The sequence below is a fragment of the Octodon degus genome, unplaced genomic scaffold (genome assembly GCF_000260255.1).
Source record: "Octodon degus isolate 3935 unplaced genomic scaffold, OctDeg1.0 scaffold00017, whole genome shotgun sequence".
Taxonomy (NCBI): Eukaryota; Metazoa; Chordata; class Mammalia; order Rodentia; family Octodontidae; genus Octodon; species Octodon degus.
The window spans coordinates 5,249,625-5,275,967 of record NW_004524593.1 but is presented as its reverse complement, the minus strand read 5'-3'; the positions used below and the strand labels follow the sequence as shown (position 1 = coordinate 5,275,967).

Sequence of the window (26,343 nt, the reverse complement as noted above, 5' to 3'; positions counted from 1 at the left end):
TTTGCTTCTATAGACTGTTTCCAAGCCTACTGTCAGGGCGAAAGAGCATACAGCACTGTCCTTGGTCTTCGTAGTATTTAATAAGTGATTAAAAGGTGTGCAGTTGTCAAGGCTGGAAGGGGGTTATGGGGAAAGAAGATCCAGCAGAAAATCTCAGGAAAGCAGGTCTTAGAGGAGTGATTCATTGTTCCTAGCTTGTTGGATTTGCACAGCACTCACCTGTGAACAGCAATATTTTGAATGATGTTTTGATTTCATAAATGCCTTGCTGCCGCTATGCAACTGCATGTGGATTAAACATGGTTCTGTGGGCAGTCTTAAGACCCAAAGTTTAGAGTGAATTCGTGAAAATAAACTAGAGTTCTAACTTAACTTGAGGAGCCAAGAATTTGGTTGAGTTGAGTGTCCTTTGTTCTTATATGTATATCAGTACATACATACTTTGAAAATTCAGTACATGACAGTTTATCTTTCTTAGTCAAGAAAAGGTGACATGGGAAACACCACTATACTAGCTGTACATTTATTCATTTATTCAATAATAAATTTATATTTAAATTTTTATAGAGCTTTTATATATTTTAACATCCTTTGTTCCTGTGTACAATTAGCCTGGTATATTTTCATTATAATGTACATGCCTGCTTAATAAATAGCATTTATATCATTTGAATATGTATATGTGGTTTTATTTAACTTATTTTTTAATTTAATTTTTATTTTTAAAATCTTGAAACACTTTTAATATACATGATGATCACATTCATTGTAAGGAATTTGTACTTCTACTTAATATATCTTGATCCTTCTTTTTTCCATTCACTTCCCCTCCATTTGACACTTCTTCCTTTTCTTATTTATAAAAATTTAGTTTTCATTTCTTTTTCTTTTTCTTTTTTTTTTTTTTTTTTTTGTGGAACTGGGAATTGAACTCAGACTCTTGCGCTTGCCAGGGAAGCACTTATTCTACTGAGCCATCTCCCCTGCCCCTGGTTTTCATTTCTTTCATTATGTTCCCTTTTCTATTTTCCTCTCTATTCCTCCCCCATCTCTTGTTCCCCTCTCTCTTTGAACATTTTTTCCTATATCCCGATATCTATCATCCACTATGGTCATTAGTTAACTTTCTATGACAGGTTTGTTGTAAATGTAAATGATATATGAAATATATTTGTGATTAACAAACAGTAGTTTAAACTGCTTTTCATGGGGCATTAATCACATACAAGATTCTCTAAGTCACATACCTGGTGCCATGAGAAGACTGCTGTGATAACTGCCAAGTCTAGATGAATTTTTGAAACATAGGATGTGTGGGATCTGACTTCCTTAGGGAATGATGGGAAGGCTCAGAAAACAAGGAAGATTCCAGATCTCATTTCTTCAACGAGTCTTCCTTCTGTCAGTCTATGTTCTCCTACACCTTCACCAAGAATTACAGATGATACTTTCAAAGTGTTTTGTCCCTATCCAAGATGGCAGAAACAGTAGTATGCTTCTGTAACCCTGTGTAATAATTTTAACTGAACTGCATGGCTGTAACAGTGAGGCATTATCATTATTTTAATTTTGCACCATCTGATATTGATCTGTCCAACCTATTATTGAATTTTAGATGGCTGTATAAATGTCTTCAAGCCTCTGTGGATTGGACTGATTTTTTAAAAAGTGCTCTAAAATGCACTATATGAATGTCATTTTTACTGATGCTAACACATGACCTTCATAGAAAAGTTTCCTAGAGGATCCCCCCATCTCCCTGTGATCGATTCTCTGTGTCCTCCTCCTCAATGTCAATAAAGGCTGTTTCTTCCCTTAAAAAAATCTTCCTGCTAATTCCCAGGCAATGTTTAAGTTTCCTTAGACTATCTTCATGGAGTCTTTATAATATAGTGTGGTTATAGTAAACACAATTTATCAACTTGACTGTATCTTATTTTCTACATTACTCTAAGATTGGAACATTTTATAACATAAAAATAAATATCAGCCACTTTTCCCAAAGTTATACAGCTTGTAAGTATCCACTAAAGGCTCTGCCAAAGCTTTATTGCACTTCCAGATCACATGGCTGAACCTGAAACCTAGAATTCCCTGCACAAAAGGCCTTGAGCACAGGGGTTTCACGGTTAAGGAAAACTGTGTGTGGAGAGGGCAGGCAGTGAGGGCAGAGGCCAGATGTGCAAACTCGGACACTCCTGTAGATCCTCTTGGAGCTGAGATGCATGATGCTCAGCTTTTTAAAAATTTCTATCAAACTACTAACAAGGCTATTGCAGCACTTATCTTTATTAATGGTTTGGAAAAGAAATATAGTGATTTAGATAATCTCAAATGAAATAGTATATGGCTGTCTGCATAGCAATTTTTAACCAGTGGATACTCCACAAGGTGTGCCATTGATATTTTTAGCTTTTTTATTTCAGCCTGGCACAAGAAAAGTATTTCAGCTTCTTTCTCTTTTCCTCTTTCTCTCTCTCCTATCAATGCTATAAAATTGGAATGTCTTGAATTCAAGGTGCCTTTTGCTCTAATTTAATGAAATATAATCAGCATTTGCCTGAAGTTCTTTGCAAGCTTACCCTTATATATCCAGAATGGTCAGAATATGCAGCCAAACCAAACGGCCACCAGGTAATAAGAAGCTCTTATGCACATACCAGTTCCTGTTTTTATTGTACCTGCCTACAGCCCTGAAGACCAGCTTTCAGACTACTGCTCTGGTTTTCAGACTGCCTAATGATCTTATCAATGCTGCTGCTGCTCTTTGTGGTTACCACTTACTGAGCATTTGTACTTTGATAGGCACTGGTCTAAGCCAGTACTTTACATTCTCTATTTTAGTGATTTAAAGAAAACAGATAATATGGGCAGCTGCTATGTGCCAGTGCTGAGTTCTTAGTTATTTGAACATTTCTCAACAAATATTTTCTGAATCCTTATATGTTTCAGCAAGTGTCCTGCTCACTAAGGGATACTGCTGGGGGAAAAGGCCAGCAAGGAATTCACGGGCCCTGCCTTTAGGAGGCATATTTCCCAATAAATAAAATGCACAAACAGATACCAAAACCTATCTGATGCTGATTGCAGGCTACAAAGAAAGAAGAAGCCCGTAATGCCTATGACATAATGAATGTCTCAAGTGGGGACTAGGGTGACAGACGGGGACTGCTTTAAATTGTACAGGTAGAAATGTTTATGTTAATGTACTGTGGCAGGGTTCAGACTGGTGAATTTAACTAATGGGAGTAAGCCTAACATGGCTGGAGCAAAGTAAGAGAGAGACTTTGACGATGAAGGACTGCAATTGGTCCCAAGAGCGATGAGAAGTTCTTGAAGTTTTTAGACTTGCATGTTTTATGGACTCTCCATTGGTTGACCTGTGCAAAATGGATTGGAAGAAGGCAAAAGTGAGTTAGGGAGTTAGTAGAAAGATGTTACCATGCACTATATGAGAAACCCTGGTAGCTTGGGCTGTGATGAGTTGATAGAAATAGAAAGGAGTGGTTTAAGAGATATTTCAGAAGGTGAAAATTATCAGGAAAACTAAATCACAAGTGTGAGCTTCAGGAGCTATTGTTTTGTTGACACCAGGGCTGGGAGGAGGCACCCATCAAATATTGACTAATGAAAGTATCCTTAAGTAAATATATGAATAAATAAGGGATAACAATTTATCATGTGGTATAGCAAATGCCTATATTAAATTATTAAATTATAGGGTAAGGTTACCCTTAGAGGTAGATTGTCATAGAATTGTTAATTTTCATCATTGCAGGTTATTGGATTTTTTTTTTCCTCTGACTGTGTAAGTGTGACTTCTTGGACTGAAGATCATTTAAGCCAAAAATAAATTTCTCGATCTTATTTTAACACGTGAATATAAGTTTCACAATTATGTGGGGGGGGGGATTTAAAAAAATTCCAGGTATAGAAATGAAATACAAACTGCATTTCAAAATAATTTTAAGTCTAGATAATTTTATACTTGTATTTTAACATCAAAATTTGAAAAAAAGTAATACCCTTTCTTGAAAATATATATAAAATTAGTAGGATGTTCTGATTCAAGAAGAAAAGAGACTTATTTTTTCTTAATATCAGTGAAAAGTATACTGCACATACAAATTTTAAGTTAAAATAGCTGAAGAAAAAGGACTGCTAATTTAAACATAATAAAAGCATTTAGCCAATACTCTATTTCTGTAGCCTGACACCATGCTTAAAGTCATATGGAGCACTCCTAGAATAGTAAAGTCATACAATAGTCATGTTTCCAGTGGAAATCAAATGAAGTGTCCTTACAGCATTGAAGAAACTCCAAAATCCTCGTCAAAGTAGGAACATTCTTTGGACTCCTAAAAAATTACAGGCTTCATTTTTGTGGGTTGGACTGTTTGGATAGCTTGATGCGGAGATTATATAATTCCCTTATAGGGATATTTACTCAGTTTTGTTTTTATTGTGGAGTGGTGACAGATGACACGTGTAACTTTAGTAATAGGAGACAAAGTGACAGCTATGTCCCGGGATGGTCAAAGTTATAAGATCAAGAAGTTACTGGAATATTCAGGATTCTTTTCATTTTCACTTACACTTTCAAAATTGTCCTTTTCCCCCCACCCATTGGATCTCATATTTCCTATGACCAAGGAAGTCGGCATCAACCCAGTAAATGCTGTTCAACTCCTTGTTGAGATGTACCTCAGCCAAATCTTAGATATTTTTACAAAAAAAGGTCCAAATAAATTTTTAACCTTAACCCATTTATAGTACTTAAAATTGTTCACCTTCGTAGTTATATTTTTTCACGTACTATTTTTATACTTTTAAATGCAGTGTTATTTCATACAAACTGATTTCTATAATCTAGTATTAGCCAAAGATTTACAATTTTGAAAAAAGTTTTACTTGATAAGTCATAAGAGCAAATGCTTTTTCAAATTTGTTAAAAATATATTTACATCCAAATGCAGTTTGCATATGAATTGTTTCTCCTACTCAGAATGTATCCTGGAAACACCATATCACATTTTATGTTACCCTTTCTCAGAAAAATAAAACTGTTGCAGCTCATTTCACGAACATAAATATATGTAAAATATTCTCTCAAGATTTTTTGGGATCTAAGTTAAAGAAGTGTTTTTTAAAAAGATGCTTAGCCTGAGGTTTTACAGAAAAAATCCTTGAAAGGTTAGCCTGGAATCTTGGGTTAACTCTGCTGCCACCCGCCTTAGGTTTCTTTGGGTCATGCTGTACTAGTTGCCTCATGTTAATCCTGAGAGCTGTCACACACGTTGCCGGGACTGCCTTCCACGGCACAGTGGAAGGAGTCTGCATGTAAACTCTTTAGGTAGTGTGTGTAAGAGGTTGTATAAAGCACTTAAAATTGGTGGAGTTATATAAATATTTCCTTTCTGTATTGCCTTCCTGCTTAAATTTTGCATTTCATGAAGTATTGTGTCAGACTTTATTTGCTCGTTATAGTACTTTATTTAAGATGCAAACCTTCATTGTAAATAAGTCTTACAGCACCAGAAGTGGATTTTAGTAGATGATGTGTTGTTTTAAGCTCAGATTGTATAAATGTAAGACATTTTGTTTTACTCATATTTGTACTTCATAGTTTAGCCCATTGCTCAGGGCTTTTTTTTTGCTTAAAGAAATTACACTGTCAAGTTTGATTGAAACAACATAAAATCAGAAAATTTGGAACATATAGGACCTTTAAATTAAAACTAATATTTCATTTAAAAATGAAATATCTAAATGGAAAATAGTGTGCTTTAGTTCAAAATATATGCTTGTAATAATGATTTATTAAATTTTAAAGAACAGTTCGGGATAGCCCAGTGTTATATTTTTAAGTTTGACCAGAATCTTACTAAGAAAAGTAAACATTAATTTTAAAAAGTGAAAGTTTACATTGTAGTGAACCAAATCAAAGGTGACAAATTTCTAATTTTATCCTCTTCCATTTTTACATTTAAGTGTTTGAAATATTCATATACAATAGTCAGTTCTCATCATTGCATTCCACTTAACGGTGCATAAACTGAAATTTTACTAATTTCCTCAAAAGATATGGCAAAATATGCAGTACACTTCCGATAAACACTTTCCTCAAGCTTTTGAAAGTATTGAAATATTTGAACATCTTAAGAGCCTGAATATGGCGAATGGAAGCCTATATTCCAAGTGAATTTACTGGTCCTGTAAATTCTTCTCCTAGAACCAGAGCAGAAGTCACTTCTTAATTAAACAATGAAAATATACTAACACTATTCAGATGATGACACTTGAAAATGTTAATGTTTCAATTTCAACTTTCCATTTATCAAAAAAGCAATCCTTTTAATAAATTTGAAAATACTTTTATCCCACTATGCCTTATATAGACAAGATTGTCATCTTCTTAGCCTGAAAGACTTGATCCTTTAGATTATCACCATTTTCTTTTTCTTTTTTTTTTTCTTGCTCTATACCTCATCCACTTCCCACTGAAGAAAAAACAACAATATAGAAAGCAATTCTTAGTTTATGGATTAGAGCTATTAGAATAATTTATTCCTTCCCAAACATCAAACTGAAATTCTGTTTTGTTATATTGATTTTAAAAATATTGATCATGGGATGCTTCAAAGGTGTATACAATAAATGTCCAGGGTAGTGATTTGCTAACAACAATTAGGAAAAGAGAATTATAGAAAGCACAGGAACATTTTCAGAAATGGGTTTTATTATATTTCATAGGTACCACTTACTTTACTTTTGGTGGGTTTTAATATTTGAATCAAAATAAAATAATAAGAATAATACATACGAGTTAAGTATTAAGCCAACAGATGAAAAGCCCAGACCCCCGAGCCCCGCCCTTTGGTTGTAGCTCTTGGAGGCTACGGTGTGAGGACTGCTTTCTTTCAATGGCTGGTTGTCATTCAGGCTGGGTTGTCATGTGACTGCCTGTCTGTGCCTGCTGTACAGGTGAGCGGATGTTCTGCACAGCAAGTGTAGACAGGCAGACACATGACAACTCTGTCAGCCAGGCCCTCGATTCCTTCAGGCTTCCTTTGCTCAGGGACAGATACAATCAGCCTGCTTTCCAGATTAGGTGATTTTGGCGGGTGAGGGGAAAGGGAGAAAAACACACAGCAGAATTAAACATTAAAACATTATGGAACTAAAAACAAGTTAGATGTTTGACTTTATTCAGAAAGTACACTTATACATTTGTTTTCCAGTGTGCTAACATGGATATTTGGCATGACAGAAAACACATTAAAATTTTAAGGAAGGAAAAAGTTTAAACACAAGGCTTTTTTCTCCAATTCAGTTCCTAGTATGACTGGCCCACATGCAGTCAGAGTTCAGAGTAATTGAACCAGATGTTTTTCCTCTTTGCAAAAACTCTGCATATTTTAATACTGAAGCTAAAGATAACGACTATGTTTATACATGTTTCTTGCAGTAGATAAGAACTATAATCTTGCTCACGAAAAAGAAAATTGTCATTTACATGGTAACAGCAGCCATTTTCAAAATAATTAATGAGCCTCATGTATTTGGAAACTGAACCAATGGACTTAGGTTTCTGATGCTTTGATGGGGGATTTTATATTTCAACAGAAATTCATTTAAACCTTTGATTTTCCTTTTAAATGTACAGTTCCTAAGTATGGGTGTGAAAATCAAATAAAAGGCAGTTGTGAGCTTAAGTTTTCCACCACGTACTTAACTTACAGGGTCATGGAAGGAAGCAAGGGATGTGAATTGGAATGTTGTCCCAAGCACTGATGCTCACAATGTGTTTAGGCATTATTTGTGTATATATCGTTACAAACTAGAACCTTAAACACTGAAAAGAAAAACTTATTTCATATCAAAAAATTTAAATGCAGACTTTGGAAAATTTTCTTAAAGAATAAAGTACCACATATAGATATAAAATGCGATTCTGGGGTGTCAAGAAGGATTTTGGCTATTTTTAAATATAAATTATCAATTCACACATGTAAAGGTATTTAAAAACTTGTATCTCCCTTTTAAAAACAAGATAGCCTTAGAGACAAAATTCCAGTGAGTGAGACTTCTTGTCCAAGGAGTTTATATTTGGAATTTTTCAAAGATCTCTATAAAGTAACAAATAGGTATCTTTTTAAATCTTTAGTTATATTAATAAAGTTTTAAGAAAATAGTAAAGCAACCTAGTAGAGAGCAAAATAACTTTTAGGGACAGAAAAATGACAGCTTTATAAATCTGAACTTTCATGCAGCGACTAGATATAATAAAGTTTTGACAAAGAATTGATCAGTGAAATTTTTATGGATTTAATTTCAAAAAGTAAATAATTTTGTTTCTGTTCATTGCCTAAGAGTAGAAAACTTTTTTCCTTCACAGAATTAAAAAAAAAAAACTTAGTAAACTTGACTGCTATATAAATAATTGCAAGATTTGATTATGCAAAGAATAAATACCTGAAACTACTATTTAGGTATTATTGCTACATTCAGTGCAACAGAAAAGAATGAATGATTCACTTACAAAGAATATACTGGTAGAAATTAAAAGTTACTGAAATTAAAAGTTACTATATTTTGTATAACTTTCCCTCACTCTCTCATAAATTGATCCAGTTTACTGTGCTCAATTAAAGGAATGATGCATGCAACCTGAAAAAAAAGAAATATTTGTGAGTTCATATGTTTTTCTTTAATTTGAAGCAGTTTTATTATACCAAAATATCCAAATTTTTTGAGCCTGAAAAATCAATCATAGTAGTTTTTTAGGGTGAAAAATATCTCACTGAAAAATAAGAAAAATGATCCACTCGTAGGTTTTTGCACAACATATGTTCTTGACTTTTTTAAAACACAGTTATGATATGTATGTGGCATATGCATATTTCATAGTTACAATGAACCTGCCCGAAGCTGATTAAAAAATGAAAAACTAAAAATAATTTCTGACTTTTTTTCTATCTCCCAAATGATAGGATGAGTATTACTTTATCTCTTAAATTCCTAATCAGAATATGAAAAAGCCATTATATTATTATCATTTCATGTAATTCTTAAAATATCTTTGTTATACATTATTTCTTTTTTATCTTTAAAGAAAAATGCAAGAAAAGAATTTTCTTTTAAATTTTCTACAGTAAAATTAAAGCAAAGCAACTCCAAGAAATTGAGTATCACAATCCATGGAAAATTCATATTGAAGTTTCAATTATTTTCTTTAATTTACTTCATTAGCCCTCTTTACTAAACTGATGTAAAAAATTCTTAATAAGGGACTTTTGGAAAAATCCTCAACATTTGTATCTATATAATTTGCAGGACACCAAAGGATAAAGGGATTTGAAGAAAGTTTCAATCTTAACTCGGGCATTTCCTGTCTCAGGTTAAAGCCTGACCTTCTAGTTCCTTTAAGCTGAGATTTGTGAGTGAAGGTCTCTTAGATGTCATTTGGTCAGTCTCCTGATGGGTAGGCTAGTCTTCTTAGAATAAGATAAGTTTTGTTTAGTTTTGTTTTTAAAAGAGCAGATTCCTTAATTACTCTCCAGAGTAACTGAAAGCTGTGGTTTCTTTTTATGTTACATGAACATTTGTGGATGCATTTTTTTTTTTTTTTTTTTTTTTTTTTTTTTTTTTTTTTACTTAACGCAGTTGTACTTTCTTTTCCTCTAGTAGTTTAAGACTTCACTCCCGCCCCCTAAAACCCAAAAGAAACAAGGAAAGGAAAAAAAATATTATTTCATTAGGATTTTGATATTTTAAATCTTTTCCACAGAGTATTATGTTTGGGTGGTCTGTAGGCAAGGGGTGGCAGTAGATAGTATATTTTGGTCTTTTAAGAACATAAACATATCTGAGTGGAAAGCATGAATGCCAGGCAGGAAGGATATCAAGCCTGTGGACTAATTGCAGGAAAGTGATCAGTGTGAAGCTTTGCCCCATTGTAAACAAACTGTCTTTTATTTTGAGATCTATGGCTCGCCAGAAACATTTTAAAATTTCAGTGCACTGTTTTATATTCATTCTCTTTCAATTACTGAAGGGTGGTGTTGAAGCTGAGCCTCAACACCAAAGAAAAAAATTTCCTTTTTCTTAGCAGAAAAAATTCTTTCAACACAGCACTTAATTAATCGATCATCCACACATTAAAATGAAAACTATGAAATTTCTATGAACTACAATTTAGACAGATCCTACCAATAGTTTTCTCTTTATGACCATCATGTTTAATTTTAACACACTTACCATTCTATCCAGGACAGTTTTAGTTGAAGATGCTCACTGTTGAATAGTTTCCTCTGGAATAGATTCCATGGTCCCTAAAATATTTGTATATTTCCTTATAAAGTAATATCAAAATAATATTAAGCATTATTCTAATCACCGTGGCAACAGATAGTTATTTTATGATTCTGAGTATATATAACTGTTGTTATATGAACCAGCATGTCGGCTACCTTTCTGTCTTCATTCAGCAGTTTATAAAATGATCCTTTGCTTTTGATTGATCTTTAATTTGGCTTACATAAATTTTAAATGGAGTACTATTTCTTGTCATTTGTGAAGAGTTCGTCTCATAAATGTGTCTTTAGGACTCTACAGAGCACAGGCAGGGACTCCTTGGCTAACCCTTTACAAAGTAAATTTTATATTTTTACTCTTGGACATAAGCCAAAGACATACTTGTTTCCATTCTATCGCCTGATTGAAAGTTACCCCTAAAATAAAATAGGTAAGGGACTCTGATGGGTTAGTTTCTCTGAAAAAATGAAAGGCTGTTTAATATGAAGAAAGCAATTTAACTTAAAAGTACATTAAATGAAAGCAAATTATGAAATTCAATTATTTTCCAGAGTAAAAAAGTAAAACCCACAAAATTTGAGAAATCTTATGTTGCCAAAGTACTTGTAGGTCTCTTTCCTAGTTAGTGACTGTAAATTCCATTTCTTGGAAACATAAATTCCCATAAATTACCTAATAGTTTATTTTTTTTAGGTTTTTCTATGTGAAAGAAATGCTATAGATTTTAAAAGTCTTAAATGTCTCATTAAAATAATTAATTTGAAAATCTTTAAGTCACAAGAGAAGATGAAAGATGACGAGCACGTCATCTAAGTGAAAAATAAATTTCTCCTTGCTACTTATACTTTAACTAAAAATTACGAGTACTTGAAAAAACCTAGGTGTTCCTAACACTAACCAGTTCCAGGATGATCAGAAGGACAAATTTTAAATATTTTGACAGAGAAGAAACCTGGGGAAACTTCTGTAATGAGATATTTTGTAAAACAGAACCTGTGTCAGTTTTTAACTGTTGAAAAATACAAAGTAGAAAATTATTTGCTCAGGACAAAGAGATTACATTTACTTTCCACAAGAGCCTATAGAAGAACGTATGTTTTCATTTCACAGAAATATTTTAAGGTAGAATTAAATGGTGATTGAGGGAGTTAGAGGGGAGACAGTAACATTTTTCCAGAACTTTCTTTAAGGGACCCACCTCTAAAGTGTAGCACAGACCACACTGATCCCATGGCAGCTCAGACTTCCCTATTTTTCTCTTTAGGATTTCATTCAGTTTGAGAGTTTTCTTCCCTCCCACGTTCCTCCTCCTCTCCTACTCTCCCTCACCTCCAAGACTTCGGGAAACTGACCAAAGAAAACTTCTGCATTCATTTACAAATTCCTTTTTTATCAGTAGTTTTCTAGACAAAGTACTTTATCATTTTAAGTGCTGGGAGACATAGAAGCCTTGTAAAACATAAGAGACAAGAGGTTTCAGCTGACCAGCAATTCATCAACCATTCCTGGATTAAAAAAAAACAAAAAAAATGCAGAGATACGTATTGTGCTATCTACAGACAGAGGTTTCTAGTCTCTGATTTATTCAGTTGCTGACTCAGTAAGTTGTAGGTTGGTGCTCATATCTGGGCAAAAGTCCCATCTGCATTGTCTGGTAGGCAAAACATTGGCAGGCTCATCATTTATTGTTAGGGACTATTATTCCTGGTATTTATATTATATAAGTAAATATTTAGAAAAAAATTACCCATATGGAATTTTCAAGATAGCAAGTATTCTTTAGGGTAAAATTCATTCAATCCTGAAATGCCCCCAATGATGCATTTAAACTTTATTCATAGTGTTAGTCTCTGAATTTTTAATTTCAACAATTGAAAACTAGCCTTGTTGAGTTATTAAGTGTTCTGAGTGAGTTTTTCTACATTTCATTTTGAAGTGGAAAAACCTTTCAACTTAAGAGGACACTTAATTACCAATCTTCAGAAATAATAAAACATACAGTAAGTCATTACAAACTATATACATCATTGCTTTTTAAAAATTAAACACATGGCAGCCTCTCCCACATGGGACCCCTACCTCGGTTCCCATGGTCACAGACCAGGTGAGCAGTCACGAAGGCCTTACCCGCAGCTTTTCCCTCCAGTGGTTCTTTCTCAGCAGTGTCCCTGAGTGCTTCTTGATCCCTAGCGTGCAAAACCTGTGAAGAGAAAAACTGGGTGTGAGATTCAACAAAGGAGCAAACCAAGGTCTTCTCCTTGGAAACAGCCAATTTTGTCCCCAGCAGTTCATGGCGTTGCTGTCCCTTGCCCAGTCTAACCAATGTGCAGACTACTGTACAACGGCATTGTCCTGAACAGGTAGTCTGAACACTGGGGCGACGGAGCAGGATCTCCAGGAGCTTCCAGCTGTGGACCTAAAATCCTCTCCCAGTCCTGGGGAGAGCCTCCCTTCCTGCACCAGGGGTGGATTCAGCTTTCCCCCCTGAATTCGGCCGCACTGACTGAGACGCACTCAAGGGCTGTGATTTCCAGTCTTGACGTGGCACATTTGCTGCAGACTAGGGAACTGGCAATGAATTTAGGACCAGGAAAAGGGGGAGGGCTGGGCTGGAGAGTCCATATATGGGATGATGTCACCCTGGGGAGGTTTGGGTATGTGCTGTGCCGCTGGAGAGACCGCTAGAATCGCCTGCTCTCAGACATGGGTCTGTGCATAAAATGGTACCAGATGTTCTCGTGTAATGTTAAGCAGTCATTTCATCTTCAGGCCAGATTTTTTTCCTCAACTGGGCAGGAAGTGGGCCCCAGTATGGAAAAGCTGTAAAAAAAAAAAAAAAAAGTCAAGATGTACAGTTCTGCTGTGGCCAACTGAAAGTGAGTTAAGAGTAGCAGTACAAATTTGCCGTCTGATCCAGGCTTGAGAAGTCATTTGAAGATAGAGAAGAGATAAAATAGTAAACAGAAAGTTGAACACTGCGAGGCAGAGCTCATTTGGAAACCTTTTTGGAGCTTTCCTGCGGTACTTTATTTTCTGGTGTTTCACTCGTCAGAAAGGGCAGATAAGTTTTGTTATTTTTCCCCCTCTTTCCCTCCTCCTCCTCGTCTGTTGGATCTGTCAGCGGCTTGCAGGCTGCTCTAGACTTGAGCAGTAATTATAGCAACTTCCTGAAAGTGAAGCCCCCATGAAAAGTCTGGAGAAATGTTCTTTGTCATGGCCTCCACATGAGTAATTAGTTCCACATGTGGCCTTCCTGGTTTCCCTCAGCTATTTTGGCTGGCTCTTTGAATGCTGTACTATAGCTTTACCTAAAGAAACTTTAACGTTTTGATTTCAGGCACCCAACAATGCAGCGGTGACTCTAGTCTCCCCACAAATTGCCTCTGGCACATTCATGCTCTTGAGTGTGACCCTGTTTTTCACTGGTAATTCCTGACTTTGTTTTGCTACTTTTGTTTTGTTTGCGTGGTATTCTACTGCTTAGTTTTATCTCTGGTTAAGTAAATCTATTCAATTTGCCAAATATAGGCTCCACCAAAGGCTGCAAGGTGTTGGCCCCTTGGCATCCACTTTTCTCCCCCTGTTGTTACTATTTTCAATTATAATATTGTTGAATATTGTGAAAGAGAAGTTCTCTCAATTTTCTCTCCTTACATCTCTGATTAATGTTAGAGTTGCTTCAAACAAGAGCTTGATTAATTGGCCCTCCAGACTGAGATCACGATGTGAGAAAATTTTTAGGTAGCTTCCAAATTTAATCCGTCTGACCAAACTAAGAAACGTAGCATTGTTTCAAGAACTGCAGCCAAAGCATTTTATTTCTACTGGCCTTCTGCAATTCTTTTCAGAAGTAGAAAAACATACTTCTTTTATATACATTGGGTGGAATGTTTTAAAATATTTCAGCAAGAACTGGTTTAAAGCATTTGGTTTTAATAAAATGGTTTATTGTAAACTAACATACCACTATGAGTTCAAAAATGATTGCAAGGCCTGGTTACCTTGTGAAGAAGATTAAATAGATGAAAATGAATTATGTAGAGGCTTCGAATGGAACAGATAAATTAGTAGGAGGTGTATCATTCACAGAGATTTTAAATCACCAGTGGAAATCAGAGAAATTACTTCCTATCACTGTAATTTTTCTTCCATACTTCCATCTCCAGGGCCTAGTCAATATTGCTTGGGGAAGCCAGTGCAATTCAACTTCCTTTTCCCCACAGAGTACTGGAATCTGTAAGAGTGGTTAAACACGATCTAATAGTCTTCTTACGTGTAGACACTCATTCTGTCTGTCTTAAGGATCTATGCATTTATTCATTAAGTCACCATGGGGAAGCGATGATCCAGCAGCCCACTGATGCAGGGACACAGCAAACAGAGCCCAGTGGGGTGGCACATACTCCACTGACCCAGAACTTGGAGAGGCTGACATAGGAGGATTACAAGTGTGAGTCTCACCTGGGAAATTCAGCAAGACCCTGTCTTTAAATTAATTAATTAATTAATTAATTAATGGCTGGCAGTGTATTTCATTGTAAAATCTTGGGTTCAATCCTTACTGCCACACAAAAAAGATGAAATTTTTCCCCATTTCTGTTTATATCAAAGGGACAAACTTTGGAAATTTTTATTAAATAAGCAAAAAGTGGTTCTGAATAGATGACTCCCTAAGTCACCTCTGTTCACATCATGTGTTCTCTCACTCAAATGGTTCTACTACAGTACATGAAGATTTCATGATGTTTCAGCAAGACTTTTATGTCTATGCTTGGCTTTGAAGCTTTTGAGTCATGTTAATGTGTTTTTCTCCAGAAACAGTTATAACGTTGTATTTGTCTTAGCATGTGTGCCTACCTGCTTGGGCTTCCAGTTGACTAATAGTTTTAGAGTTATCTTTCCTGCAGAGAAGTTTAGGAGGTAATTGTCCTTGCCTACTTGTGGGTTGGTAACATAGCAAGGACGAGGCAGAGTGAGAATAAGATGACCGAGTTCTGCCCTCCCTGACATGTTGGCAACTTGAGGTCGGGTTCACGCTCAGAGGTCTGTCCTGTGATTGTGGAAAGTCCTTGGCATGGGTCCGGAGTTGGCTTGAAGATTTCGTCTCTTTGTAAAGCCATCAGTTGAAGGAACTGCACCCTAGAAAGCAAAGTTAGATGTGGCAAGGGCTTGACTTTAATGAACTAATTTTTTTTTAACTTACTACTTTCAAAAGCCATTGATCAAAGTAATTATCGAATCAATGGATTGTTTTGGGTGATTATGCAATTTGCTCTATTTTAAAATTTTATGCAAAAGAAAAGAATACTGTTTTAGCTGATGGTTATTTCCAAACTTGGCAAATGTTTTGACTTTAGAAATTCTCAAATTGATACCAGGACTGAGACTTGTTTTTTTTTTTAAATATATTTAGAAGAGTCTCACTATGCAGCTTGGATTTGTAGTGATCCTCTTGTTTTCAGCCTCCCCAGCATTGGAATTACAGGTGTGCGGCACCACACCCAGACTGGGTCGCTGGCTCAGCACACCCAGGGGTGGGGCCAGCGTGGCATGTGGTGCCAGGGATTGAACCCCAGTCCCTGTGCTTGCCTAAACAGGCACTTAGTCCGCTGAACTATTTCACTAGCCCAAGACTTGTTTTTATGTACCAGCACAGCAGCAGTGTTATGAGTGTTTACATCCAATTGGTAATATCCAGATATGCATACTTCAGCTAATATTTATATAGTTTTAATATCATTTTGTAACAAGATCAGTGTATAGGTATTTATGAAAGTTTCTACCTTTCCAAATTAATAATGTAATTACTTTTATTAGTTTCTCAGTGGTCATTTTATAGCTTCTTTGCAGATTACAAAAATTCCTTTCACATACAATGTATTAATTTCTTATAATAATTCTATAATCAAAGCATCATTTTTATTGTTTTATTGGTGATTGAATCAAGCCTCATAGAGATGAAAGCATATTACTTTGTGATTACAGTGAATAAAATTCAGTATTTTTTCCATTCCGTAAAGAAGTATATTGTCAGCTTACCAAGGCATCTTCTGAAGTCTTACAATGCTTATATTTCCTGTTATTAAAATGTCAATTATTTGCTTTTTTGTCATAGCTTTTATTTTATTTTGAGACAGGCTCTCACTATGCAGTACAAGCTGGCCTTGAACTCACATGTAGCCCAGACTTGTTTCAAACTCACTTTAATTCTCCTGCCTCAGCCTCCTGAGTGCTGCGATTATTGGTGTACACTATCACACCTGGCTCTGGCATAGTTGTGTACTGAAATATTATCTGCAGTATTTGTTACTTCACATATTTGATCTTTCCCCAGATACAGTATAAGCTAATTGAACTTAGGGACAGTTTATTTTGTGCTATTTTGTTTGACTGGCTCATTAAGTAGGCCATTAAGCTGACTGTTTAAAAAGTGAGCGAAAGCTAAGTAGTATGTAAGTGGTCTCTGATCAAGCTTTATCATAATAATGTAGGAATTTAAAGGGAAAACACAGCACAATGTTAACATTTACGTAGCTGAAATGTACCTATGAATAAGACACTATTCTTCTTTAATGTGAACACTGGGCATAGCCATATTTCCTTGCTTACTTTTGGCCTTCTAATCTTCTGGAAATATCCTGTGCAGCAATGGCTCACACAATCTTGTGTGCAAAGCAGGATCCAACCAAATTGTGATGTTTTGTTTCTTGCTGTTTTCTGCTTTCAAGTTTGTAGCTCAGATAAAAATCCAGTTGACCTCAATTCACTGGAGATGAGGAGGATATAGCTCCACGCAGGTTAGCATTGTGCTTTGTGGATTAGCACAGTGTCATGTTGTTGGAGGCGACGCAGTCCTCTCATGTCCAGCACTTGCTAGTGTGTTAGAGACCAGGGCATTAGGATTTGCTGTAGCAAAGCCTTCCACTTTTCTTCTTTCGTCTGACTTGCAGGACAAATGGGTGCCTTCCAGTCAGGGTAAGGAAAGGCCTTGTTAGGGAGAGAAGCATACCAGTCTGCAAAATAAAGCAGAAATATTCCAGAGGAGTTAAGATTTTCCATCGGTGACTGAAAGAGAAGTTAAGTTACAACGACTATAAACCATAAACTTAGTGTAACTGATTTTACAATCTTTGTAAAGCTTACAAAAGGCAAGTGTTGTGAGAGGCTTGATTTTAAAATATACATTTATGAATGCATGTTTTGTTTTGCCTGTTTCTTGAATTTCCATAACTGAGTCTGTTTATTTAGAAATCAGCCCCTAACCAAAAGCAGTATATGTTTTATGAACATTCTTTCCTCAAATCAATTGAGAAGATAAGGTTACGTCTTGGAGTTCTGCTCACTACTGGCATGCAGAGCGGCCATTTCTACATTTCAGTAACATAATACGTCCATCCAGCAGGCAAGCCTTAAAAAGTCGGGCTCTCTGGAATACCAGTCACATGAAGGTAAACACATGATTTATGACTTTCATGACCTCGAAGGCTTGTCTTGAAATCTTTAGGAGAAGGCAAATAAAGAGGCTGGAAGACTGCTGCTGGCCTTCTTAGGCAGCTTTTAAGTGAGAGCATCCTAGAACCTTAGCCTGACTCAGCCCTCACGGGCTGAGCAGTATTATGTAAATGCTATGTGTTCCTGTGGACATCTGCCTTACAGTCAGATTTTAATGCTAGGGCAAGAGAAACATAGTTTCTTTGTGTCACTCACAAGTTTCAACCATTGACTCCTGCTGTCTTTTGGTATCACCTGTGTCTTATTTCTTTATTGCGCCTCAGAAGTGAGCATGTATGATGTTCCAAGGGGGGAAAATATGTATGCGCTCTGTGTAAAGATTGAGGTGGGAAGATCACAAGTTTGAGTCCTGTTGGGTCACTTGGTAAGACTCTGACTCAAAATAAAAAATAAAAGGGGCTGAGGTGTAACTCACTGTGAAGGTCTTGGTTTCAGTTCTCAATAACACACACACACACACACACACACACGCACACAGAATCCAAAAGTATGCTTTTGCAAACTATTTTTCTTTTGCCTTTTATGTGGATAGAGGTTCAAGTTAAGCACATTAGCCACAAGGCAGTACATGTGTGCAGGATAGTTTCTTGCTTTCCTCAGAATATAGTACCTACAAGTATGCAGAGCGTTGTTTTAGAAGTGCCAAGGTCCTAGTTAAATATAGGCACACTTTCATAACATGTGGTACATTGTCTTTATTTTAGGATTCATAATCCTCAGGAATATGCAAAAGGGGAAACACAACTATATGAATTTCTAAAAAGGATTTGAACCAACATAAATTGATTTAGCTGTGTACATTGTGGGCACATTAATTGGATTCTCAACTCTATTTCATCTCTGGAGAATTTGCTGAAGCTTCCAGGGACATGTGAGACCATATAAAAATACTTTATTTGTGTCACTATGGAATCCCACTTTAGTTTTACATACCAAAGAAGAGCACTTGTTATACAAGTGGTTCATGTTGGAAGGTTATTTACATGCTGCAAATGAGCATTAATCATGTGTCTTTATAGGAACATATTATTTGAGTATTAATCCACCAGAAAAAGGCTCAATTTGCCATACAGGGCCAACTGGAATTGCTTCCTTGTCATTCAAAACTGCAATATTAATGGAGCAGGGAAAGAAAGTTACTCTTTTCCATTTTTAGAGTTTGTCTTATTTCCTTAATATTTTCTGTTATGCACTAGTTTTATGCCAGACCCCATAAAAGTATTTTCCATATGTGATATAATTTAATCCAACCTCCCTGAAAGGTGAGATTTCTCCACAGTTCCAGCTGAAGCAGCCCGAGCTCAGCAGGTCAGTGCAGCGGGAGATCCAGAGCCAGACAGCGAGGTGGAATCGGCTTGCAGCTGCTGGGGCCACCTTGACAAACTGTGTAGCTGTTCTGAGCGCTGGTGTCCTCATCGGTAATATGGGTTTCCTTCTGAGCTTAACGTTAAGTGAGTTAATGTGTGCAAAGAGCTCGGATGGGGTCAGACTCAGCCCCCATGGTGTCCAGCGGGCCAGATGCTCCTGTGAGGACCTACCGCCCCCACCTTTTCTCAGTCATGGACACCGAGACTGGTGACTGAACACAGCAGCAGCAACAACACACACTGCTCAGGAAGAAAGGATGCTGTTTTCCTCGTGTTGTATACCCTCATGGGGTAAATACTTCAGTCATAAGTGGCGAACTGAGTCGTACTAGAAGAAAATGCTTGATTCTGAAAGGAAGACAACAGAATTGCTTTCAAAATACTGTGCGAAAGCTTTGGAGAATCTTTCTAAAAAGCCAATAACCTTTTCTTTTTCAGCTTGTCTGCTTTTGATATATAAAATATACATCAAATACCTATTAAGATCCATAATACAGTTACATGGTACAAATGAGTATGAATCACACATCTTTATAAGATGTGTACATTGAATATGTGCATATGTCCATTTGTATGAGCATATATGTATATATATTTATAGCAAACCAGATCACATCTATATAATGGCTGTCAACGCCTAAATGAATTCTTTTTGCTTTTAAAAATAACACTTTTTAAACTAGCGCATAGGTAGTAAAGATTTTTTTATACTTAGGTGTTAGTTTCAGACATTTGTCTTTTATAACAAAAACTCTGACTATCATGGAGCTTTACTACAACAGTGGAGGGTTAACAAAAGAATCTCAGGTAAGGAAAACCTTTGTGGTTTTTGCAAATGTAGTGTTTCAGGGAGTTGGTTTCTACCTAGGCAGATTTCACTATTTAAATGCTACTCCCACCCACCCGCACCCCCACCCCCCTACACACACACACACAGACACACACACACAGACACACACACACAGACACACACACACACACACACACACACACACATACACACACACACACACACACACACACACATACACACACACCCCTTGGGAAGCACTCACTTTACTTCCTATTTTCCGTGCCATAGCAAAATGTTTTCCTCTGGTATAGTTTGCTTTATTTCCTTTTCACCTTAAGTTTTTAAATAGCAAACTTGCTTGGATTCCATTGGCTAAAATGGGTGATGACTCCTTTGGGGATGACGTGTATTTTTGTTTGCTGGAGAATAACTCGATTTTTTAAACCATTTCTTTTTAAAGTGCTACCTGGCTGATGTGTATGTCAACTCATGGGGCAGCTGCTTGGGTCATTGTGTCTACACTAGCACTTTTCAGAAGTTGTTACTGAGGGGCTCCCTACTTGTTGTCTATTTGTTTTCTAAAAAGAAAACACAAGAGCAAGAGAAGTGGTCTAAAAGGAGTACTTTGGCTTCTCCAGAAGTAGTTGCATTTGCCAGCTGGGAGGCCTCTCTGAGGAAGTAGCCTTCCCTTCCCTCCCCTTTCTCATGATTCCAGACTGTGACATTTTGAACCCCTCATTGCAGTTGGTTATTTTTTGTAAAATTGAATCCTGTATTTTTTTAAACTTTTAACAAAGAATAAGAAAGTTAATGAGATTTGATTTTCCAGTACATTTTGCCTTATCTGTTGAATTTTGATTCCGTCTCAGCCTCCACATCATAAAAATAGTTGGTATTAGTCACCCAGGGTTAGGGTTAGATCCGATCTAATATATGTTAATGTCGCCTCTATTTTATCATTGTTTAGTTTGATTTTGAGGTTGTATGCTATAAATTTGGATTAATTTAGTGAATGTCCTGCTACTGTATTCCTATATTAGATCATTTTGAATCCACTTGTCTTATTGATGTATATGCAAGGCTTTCTGAAAAATTCTCCTCCACTTAAAACTATGATTTCCGCTGTACATATCTTGCTCACGTGCCATGGTGAATTTTTTGTGTTTATGCATGTTGACAAAAACTATTTAGAAATTTATGACAAAATTGCTTTAAATATTTGAGATAATTTTCATAATCTGCTCATTGTTTACTAGTGGAATATGATTTGAAAAAGTTTCAAATTAACACTGACTATGAAAACACTAAAGCTATGTCTTTTTCTCCTAGAACAGACAGCATTAGGTGATTTCATATAGATTTATTTACTTATGTTTAATTTTAAACTTTCTTCAGTCTTGAATAAATTTCACTTATTTGAAGTTAAATCATACTTTTGTTTTCTTGCATTCAACTGAGATACGAGAGACTAGCCAACGCAGACCGGGTCATGTCAATGATGCCAATTTTTCATTTATCCAGTATTGTAAGACTCCTAACTCAGAAGAGGTCAGCAAGTGTGATTAGAGAGGATGGGCAAACGCACCTAGATGCTTTTGAAAGTACTCTGCAACAGTCTGTAACGCTGTTAAGACAGGACCTGGGCAGGTAGCCACAGCGTTGTGGCGCATAACATTCTTTCCATACTGACTTTTTTGATGCCCACGAATTTAAAAAAGAAAAGAACCAAGTATTAATTAAACAAATCATTTTATCGAAAGGCAGTGATATGTGTTTATTTTGTGTTTCAATCAGGTGATAAAGGCATTCAGTGACATAGGATTAGTTTCCCTTCTGTCTGCTCATCTTTTCCATTATTCCATCTTCTTTCTCCATTTTTCTTCCTCTCGGAGTGATAACTTATCTGAGAGATCAGTCCTCTTTTCCCCAGCTCCTGTTCTTCCTGTTTCTTCTTCAGAAAAGTGGAATAGACCTGCTAATAAAAATGTGTTTGAATCATCAAGAAGATTTTGTTTCTGCTCCTTAAATTTTCAATAAGAGAAATCTAACCCCACCTATGCATTGGCTAAAAACTGCTAGCTGGATGTGGTTGGCCCCACTGCTGCAATCCCAGAACCGCTGGGAGGCTGAGGCAGGAAGATCCCAAATTCAAGCCCAACCTGGACAATTAATCCATTTAATGAAATCTTGTCTCAAAAATAACAAAAGAGTTAGGGGTGCAGCTCAGTGTGAATGCCCTGAGTTCAATGCATAAATAAATAAATAAATAAATATTGCTATCTACTTCCATGTGGTCTTAGACTTCTAGAAACCACTGGCTTTGAGGTTCCCCCCACCCCCTGAACAAAGCATTAAACATCTTCAGAAGGGAGAAGAAAGAGAATGGTGGAATAATATATTGATGATATCATTTTATTTAAAATCAGCTTTCCTATGGTTCCACAGAAAACTGCATGCCACATATTTCCAGATGTCTCACATAGTTCTTGTTGTCTGCTCTGTTCATCCATCCATTTGTTGCTTACAGTCTGCTGATTTTTCCTGAGCTGGTTTTGACTTGTCCTGGCATCTTTATCTTATCTTTCCAATTGGCTCCTTGAGGCGCGAGGGCCTGCCTGTGGCTTCTACTGTTTCTCACAATGGTTTCCTAAGTGGAATCTAGTGAATACACACTAATTGATCAATCTGAGATTTCTCTGCATGGACAGTCACAGAAAGGGGACTCCTCAGTCAGTAAGTCAGGGCCACTAAAAATCAGTTTTTTTAGATGACATGATGTCATCTTTGTTTTTCTTTACAAAAACTTTAAAACTACAGTGGAAAATGCTTCAAGACGTCGGCCGTGGTGCATCTGAAAGCATGCTGAGCGTGTGCCACAGAAGATGCCATCTTACTTAAAAGGCACTCAAGGAGGAATTTTTTTAGATGAATGTCTGCTGGGAAACTGCTGCCAGGAGAAATGTGGAAACCACATGAAATTCACTACATAAAGAAATCTGGTTTCCATTTCTGCCCTGAGTTTTCTGCTAGCAGGAAGAAGATAAACAAGCTGTTTAAAACAAAAGTCAATGGCCAAGGGATTAAATCTTAAAATCCCGTATCATAAATGTATTTTGGAATTTATGAAATTTAATCTCCTCACATAGGGTCCTTTAAGAAGGGGGAAAATGTGTTGAGTCTCCTCGTCTAAGATATCTCAGTGGAATGGATGAGTAATCGTGCTTCCTGTTGCTGTGTAGTAATACAATTATAACATTGGCTTCAGTTGAAATTTAAATGAAAGTTTCATTCTAGTCTTTGTTAGACATTATTGTGGGAATAAGGACAGGGAAGAAAGCAAGAAAATACTTCCTTTTTTTCCCCCTCTTGATTAGCTTTAGATCATCTTCTTTAGGGATGGGAGAACTTTAATCTAGGGTTTTAGTATAGCTATTTAAAACCTTGTTTATGAAAATAATATATAGGTAGGGTAGATGGAAGGAGAAGGGGTGAATTTTTTTATTTTCAGAAAAATATTCTTATTGCTCTTTTTTAGCTTACTGCTAAATAACTTTTTTATAGTTTACATTTGTTATGAGGTTGACAAAGTGGAATAAGCTGCAGTAAGATAAAACATATTGAGAATAATAAAATATTAACATTTACAGCCTCCAGACTGGGATTTTTCTTTAAAAACATGGCCAGATCACATATAGTCCTGTTTAGGAGCAGTGGGCATTGCATTTCTGAATTTAGGAGGACTTTTGCTTTGAAAAAGTCTGTGAGGTTAAGAAAATTACAAAATTAAGTTTAATATACATAAATAGATTAAAATTTTTCTTTCTATAGATTAGTTTCTTTCCCACTTGAGGGTGGGGAAAAGAGGCTGAGTTAATCAAGATTTATTTCATATACTCTTATTTAAGATTTTTGAAATTTTCACTTCTAATCTGGAAACTCTTAGATGATTAAATTTAATAGTGAATGCATAATTCGTTTATGCCTCGATTTATAGTCCAGGAGACTTATATTCTTGGAAAGTGCTGCTTTCCAGATGAGAAGTAAAAACAAACCACCAGTCTCCGGATTCATTTTTCCCTCCCTTCACACAACAGATGTGTATCTGGGTCCTGCGCTGGTGGACTCCGGGCTGTGGATACCAAGGTGGACAGTACCCAACTCACGGCCTCGCTGAGTATACCCAGGATGATGGAAGGGCAAAAACACTCTCTGAGAGGGAAGATAAGAATTTTCTTCGATTTGCACAAGTGTTGAGATTGGTGTAAAACTAGACCATTTTCAGTTTTGCTGTTGCTGGACATCCCGGGGTAGAGGCTGAATGTAGAGACTATGTCTTGCACTTGCCAACTCAGGAACATGTTAAGTTTTGGTGCCATAATTTCTGTGTGACCTGAGACGCATTGCTTGTCATCTGTGATGGATTCATCTGTAGAGAGATGTTGATAAGAGCTTTTACTTCACAGAGATTTTGTGAGGATTGTATGGATTAGTCTAGGAGAGCTTTCAGCAGAGCACCTAGTATATATTAAGTGTAGTAGTAAATGCCAGTCTCAAGGACAACAGGGGAACCAAACAATAAAGACTGAGGTTGGCTCTGAAGATCTGATCCGACTGTACTGCACTAGTGTAGCCTCCACTGCTACGCTTATTCCCCTGGAAACTTCTGGCCAAGCTTTGTGCCTCATGGCTGCCCCATCTCATGAACCCTTGACCCTCAACCACACTCCATCTCCCAGAGGCTTTTAGATGCTTTCAGTCTGATTTTTTAAATTCTTAATTTGAAATACATAGAATCCATATAGACTTATTTTCATGGTTAAGACAATTCAGGTGTTTTTCTTGGCTGATGATGTCTAGAAAGACACTAGATCCCAGCCTTGGGTTTTCGATGGCTATTCTCTAATGTTGGTTGGTAAATTGCTATAATATAGGCTTTTTATTCTTTTCTTCTCCTCATCTCCTCCTCTTCATCTTCCTCTTTCTTCTCCTTTTCCTTTTTCCTCTTCCCCCTCACCTGCCTTTCCCCCCCTCTTATTTTTCTCCCTCTTTCTCTTTTCCTCTAATGAAAGGAAACTACTGTCAAAAGCTAATCATCTCAAATTATTTTAAAAGAGAGATTGTATGCTATAACTAAAGTTACTCTTCGTAGTAGTTGGCGAATAATTTGTGGTAAGTATATAATGAAAGTAAAAACATGTAGGGGGAGTTTAGAGGCATGAGGTACAAGAAACACTATCTTTTTGTAACAAGATGACTTGGATCCCAGAACTATGACTTGCCAATCACTTATGAGTGGTTATGTCACTCTATATAATCTACATCTACAAAACTGAGATCATAATGATAATATAATGGTAATGATAATAATGAAAATTATAATCTTTCTTATAGGGTATTATGAGCATTCAGCATACATTTCAATTAAATCATTTAACTTTTATACTTATCAAGCACTCAGGTTGTAGTTAACATTTAATACATTTACTTAATTTATTCAACATATATTTAGGGTTTTTATGTATCACATAGTACTCTAGGGTTGGGGTTACAACACTAAATGAAACAGACTGAAACTTTTGTCCATGTGGCAATCCAGTGCAACAGAAAGAAAATATAGCAAGGAAAGGAAATAAAAAACCTGTGATTGGTGGGCTGGGGAGATAGCTCAGCAGTCTAAACACCTGCCTGGCAAGCATAACATCCCAAATTCAATCCCCAGTACCATGTGCCGTGTTGGCCCCAGAACCCCTGGCTCACTGTGCCAGCAACCAGAGCTGAGGGTGGTGGCACATGCCTATAATCCTAGTGCTGGGGAGGCTGAGACAGGAGCATCACTACAAGTCTGAGCTGCATAGTGAGACCCTGTACCAAAAGAAAGAAAGAAAGAAAGAAAGAAAGAAAGAAAGAAAGAAAAACTGTGATTGGGATTATACTATTAAATAGAGGCAGTGAGGAAAAGTGGTATTTGAGAATATTTGCAGGCAGGAGGGGCATGCAGATTGTTGTGGGATGAGCCTTTTAGTGGTTGGGGAACAGAGTGTGCAAAGGCCTTAGGCCAGAGTGTGCCCGAAGGCCAGAGGGAAAGGGAAGGGGGAAAAAAGAGTGTGTGATGAGGTCTGTATCAAACATCTGAGTGGGGAGCCAGCAAGATAGCTCATCCAACTAAAGTGCCTGCTTAGGCAAGTGCAGGGACTGCGGTTCAATCCCTGGTACCACATGCCATGCCAGCTTTGCCCTGATGTCGGGTTGAGCCAGCCACAGAATCCAGGTGTAGTTATGCACACCTGTAATCCTAGCTCTGGGGAGGCTGAAAACAGGAGGATCACTAAAAGCCCAAGCTATGTAGTGAGATCC

At 36.6% G+C, this 26,343-nt stretch overlaps 1 protein-coding gene and 1 long non-coding RNA gene across 6 annotated transcripts in view; one reads left to right on the top strand and one right to left on the bottom strand.

Moving 5' to 3' along the window:
• The window catches only part of Dnm3 (dynamin 3), a 626,878-nt gene that overhangs the window by 291,240 nt on the left and 309,295 nt on the right, over positions 1-26,343 (top strand). The gene's annotated exons all lie outside the window — the stretch shown is intronic.
• On the bottom strand, positions 7,187-12,956 carry LOC111815505. Its single transcript, XR_002820187.1, has 4 exons — positions 12,832-12,956; positions 12,397-12,517; positions 10,261-10,334; positions 7,187-8,670 (listed from the first exon to the last, which is right to left on the bottom strand). It is a non-coding gene; the product is annotated as an uncharacterized LOC111815505 (long non-coding RNA).